Source organism: Eumetopias jubatus, unplaced genomic scaffold (genome assembly GCF_037043125.1).
Source record: "Eumetopias jubatus isolate StellerSeaLion01/CBP00866 unplaced genomic scaffold, mEumJub1_p1.0 scaffold_1, whole genome shotgun sequence".
In the NCBI taxonomy this organism is placed as follows: Eukaryota; Metazoa; Chordata; class Mammalia; order Carnivora; family Otariidae; genus Eumetopias; species Eumetopias jubatus.
The window spans coordinates 85,975,954-85,980,659 of NW_028274807.1; positions in this window are offsets into that span (position 1 = coordinate 85,975,954).

Below are 4,706 nucleotides of genomic sequence, written 5' to 3' on the forward strand. Positions count from 1 at the left end.
ACATTAAAGGTGTCTGCCATGAGATCAGGAACCCACTAGCCACAAGTGTCTTACTTGAAACAGAAGAGTTACCGGAATCACTACTAACCCGGGAACTCTCCTCGAATTTTATTTTTAAAAAATTCAGTTTCTAATACTGGTTCATTCTCCTGTCATTTGTCTTTTTCTTCTCAGAAAGAGAAATAGCAACAAAACAAAACAACCCAAACAACTTCTAGTTAATTGATAATTCTGATTGAGTTCTCGTGAACACAGTTATTCTATAATTTGTAAGGTTGCATTAGAATTAACGAAGAGATATCACTTGCCAAGAAATGGAGATTTGGTCAAGTTGGGAACAAGAATTGATTTGAAAGTAACTAGGACACCCCAATACCTAGCAAAATTTGTGAATGTCCTCTCTGTGTGAAGACCTGGCCACCAACATTCTTGGGCAAACCTTAAGAACAAGACACATATCCCCAGCCACTGGATGAGGACCCACCCCATATTGCTGTGGTTTTGTGATTTGGGGGTTACTTGTCCTCTCTAAGCTCTGTGGTCTCACCTACAGGGATATGTGAAGTACTACCTCTTCGGGTCATGTGACTGAGCAAATAATGTTCCCAAAGCCCTGAGCATGATGTCTAGTGCAGGGTGATCATTACTCCTGGCAGATGCGGGGTGAGGGTGGGTGGGTGGTTCTCTTCTTTCTAGGTGAGTGGGGCTGCTCATCAGCTCATGTGGGGACTTCTTACATTCTCGTAACTCCAGGAGAGGAGATCACATTTTCTTGCAAACAAACTTATGGTTTCATAGATTTCATTGAGTCTTAAAAGTAGAAAGTACATTAAATCATCTGCTCCAACCCCCACACTGTACTGAGGAATAAGCTGAGATCCAGGGAGGTTGTGGGATCTGGGACTAGACATAGTGTTTAGTTTTCTAAGGTCAGGCCTCGAAGATCTAATTAACCCATAATGTGATGTGGGGTTTTCCAAAGTATGAATGTAGGACCACCTGTATTAGAATTATATGAGGCGGGGCACCTGGGTGGCTCAGTTGGTTGGGCGTCTGCCTTTGGCTTGGGTCATGATCCCCGGGTCCTGGAATCCAGCCTCATGTTGGGCTCCCTGCTCAGCAGAGAGACTGCTTCTCCCTCTGCCCCTCCCCCTGCTTGTGCTCTCTCTCTCTCTCTCTCTCTCAAATAAATAAATTTTTAAAAATCTTAAAAAAAAGAATCATATGAGGAGCTTTTTAATATGCAGTTCCTGGGTCCTACACCCAAACTATTTTATCAGAATCTCTAGAGATGGGGCCTGGGAACCTGCATTTCATAGCAGGCCACACTTGAAGTCAAGTACCATTCATGTAATGATCAATATTGATCATTTATGATATAAGATATGCCCATACCCAGTGCCACCTGAAGACTTGGTCACAGTGGATTCGAAATAGGAACATAAACCTAGGGCTGTTGAATTATCTAACAATTTCAGCTATTATTTCTATTAGTTTCTGCTTCAATTATCCAGTGAGTTGTCTCTATGCCAGGATATGCTCAGTTCTGAGGCTCCTTGAAATCGCATAACTCAGTGTGGCTCTCTGCTCTTGCAAAAGCCCAAGAAATGACTCAATACACGTAAAGCCTTAGAACTGTGAGGGACTCACACTAAGTGCTCAATAAATGTTAGCCATTAGTGTTATTTCTCATTAGAGCAGGAGGAGCATCTGCAGAGAGGTGATGCTGGTTTCTCGGACATGAACTTAGATCATAGGATCAGTGTCCATTTGACTAGCAAAGATGGTTGGAGACAGTCATTAAGATAAAGGAAATGGAAGATCCCATCAAGACTCCCTAAGTGCATGGTACAGATCATACTACCTTGTTGTTTTTACCTGTGAAGAGAATGTAAGATCAGATATGACTTTACTTTTGACAGTTTAAATTGTTGTTTGCATCAGCAGAAACTAATCATATTGGAACGATGGTTCAGTTAGGGATTTATTTATCCTCCTACCCACAAATGCACAGAGAACACACAAGTACATAGGCTGCTGTATACTTTTTAGGTTGCTGTAAATTATTTGTGCGTGTCTCAATTTGAAAAGAGAGATACAGTGTTCATCAACATGAAGAATTTCAGCCACAAAAGAATTCTTAGCTGTCATAGGTAGTATGTAATTGAGAGAATGTGAAAAGAATGAGGAAGTAGTTTCTCCAGCATGATGAAAGAGGCAGGTGGTTCTTTCTTAATTGAGCAAAGCATTTGTTAAATGCAAAAGAAAATTACTATGGACTCTAGAATCAGGAATCCACGATGCCAGCATTTTGCAATGACATCCTCTTTCATCTATAGATCTCACAACAGTTTATGGACACTAATTAAGTCTCACCGTACTCATCCACTTCACACCGAGTTTTCTTTACTTCCTTTTTACTGAGGAAAACCAGGGCAGTGAATGTTTAAAGGGTTATTTGAAGTTACAAAGCTGGGATTTGAACCCAATACCCAAAGCTTCTGGCCCAGAGAGGAAGGGGACCCACATGGTGGGTTTGACAGTTGACTCATAGCTGATGTTTTGTGGAGCAGGAAGTGATCTCTGGCAATTCTGAGAGGAAGGAATAAGCTTGGAGCTCAGGGACGGTCTAGGGGACCAAGAGTGGGGACCAGAGATCCTGATGTACAGCAAGGCACATGTACTGATGTCTCTTAGCACCACACTCCTGCCTTACTTGCCATGCTACTGAATAGACACATTGGGATTGCAGTTCATACTGACTACTCTAGATTTTTGAGACTGTGAGCCTTGAGGGAAGTATGCATGTGACAGGGGGGAGTGACCTGGTATTGGTGGGCAGAGGTGAGTCACTTACCAAGTGAAGCCACAGTAGGAGGGAAATCAAAGGGCAACAGGTTATGTTACTCCCTCTCACTTGTCATCATGGCCCTCTTTAAAAAGGAAGAGGAAACAACACACAGGCTAGGTCTGAGATCAATCTCAGATGGCCAGTTATGACAGCTACACCTCAGACATATTCAGGCCCTGACTTGTCCAGGACCCAAAATAAATGTCTGGGTCTATCAGAACTCTTGAATGGAGACTAAAAATAATTTGAAATAACTCACTTTCTCTCTCTCTACCCTCTCGAGATGAATATTTAAAGATCATGCAGGAGTATTTTTTTTTAAAGATTTTTATTTATTTATTGAGAGAGAGAGTGATAGAGAGCATGAGAGGGGGAGAGTCAGAGGGAGAAGCAGACTCCCCGCTGAGCAGGGAGCCCGATGCGGGACTCGATCCCGGGACTCCAGGATCATGACCTGAGCCGAAGGCAGTCGCTTAACCAACTGAGCCACCCAGGCGCCCATGCAGGAGTATTTTCACATAAATGGAATAAGAATCAGAAAAGGGGGATGACCAGAAAGCCCCAGGAAAGGCAGATGCAAGTGCTGGGAGCCAAGTAGGCATCTCACAGGCTCAAAGAGTATTGTATTTCTGAGACTGAATCAAATCTGCAAAAATAGTAACAAATTATTTACTCTTCAAAGAGAGTTACATACCAAATTGCAGAGGAATTTATTAGCACATCTAAATCTGAAAAAGAAAGGTTATAGATTTACAAGGCTAAGTTGCAAGTAGGGAGCAGAAGGGAAAAAATTTTAGTTGCTATTAGTTTTTATTCCAAATTGCATCAGTTCCTCAGAAACAAATAGTTTATAAAGGGCTTAGTCCATAACTCTAATAGAAAAATAATACAAATCAGAAGTATATCTATCTCTATATATATTTCACTAAATAATATTAAAATAGCTGTAAGTAGTAGTTAATCTGGCTATATAAACATGGATATTTACAGACAAGGTTATGCTTGCATTCTTGCTCACACTGATGTTTTGGAAAATGGTGAGATGATATTATCTTTATTAAAACCATATGGCAAAAAAGGTCTATCTGACAATCTATTATCCAGTTTTAGTAAGCTACATTATAATGGTAATTGATGTTCATGATTTGAGGGTATTGAAAGATCTCCAAATGTCTTCTGGGTTATCAAAGAAAGATAAAATGTTATTTCATACAGTTCTTTAAAACTTTGATATAGTTTTAATGGTGAATTATTTTATGGCCCTTGAAAATTTGGGAAATCACATATGGCATAAAAACAAATTCTTTTAATCGGAACATGCAATTAACTTTCCCTAAGCTTGCACTCTAAGAGACAATTTGTGAAAAAGGAAACGTGGTCAGGGTAAAACATTTCCTCTTTTTATAAACCTTGAACTGGGTATGTCCCTCACCAATTACATAGGGTCCCTTGGGCCTCAACTTTCCGCAAGCAGTTGGGTCTCTATGGCAATGCACCGGGCTGCCGAAGCAGAACACAGGTGACAAGGCGCAGGCAGGCGCTGGGCGACCATGGGGAAGTCTGGCTGCGCAAGGCTGTGCAGGGTCTTCTTGAGGTCTAGGCTCGACTGCTCTGCCTTGCCAAGAATCTGCAGAAATCCCGGGCCCGCCTGCCTCGACTTCCCACCTCTCCTGGTAAGCGGGGTCTGCACACCACCCCGTGGCCGCCCTGGAGGCTAGGGTGCTTCTGATGCCTGACTACACTGGGACTGGTGGCTCCCGGTGGGACCCCACTTCCGTTGATGCATCAGCTTCACCCTTCCTGCTCCCTCAGAGGCGATGACTCGGGTGAAAGGAGTCCATTTTGCCCAGCCCCC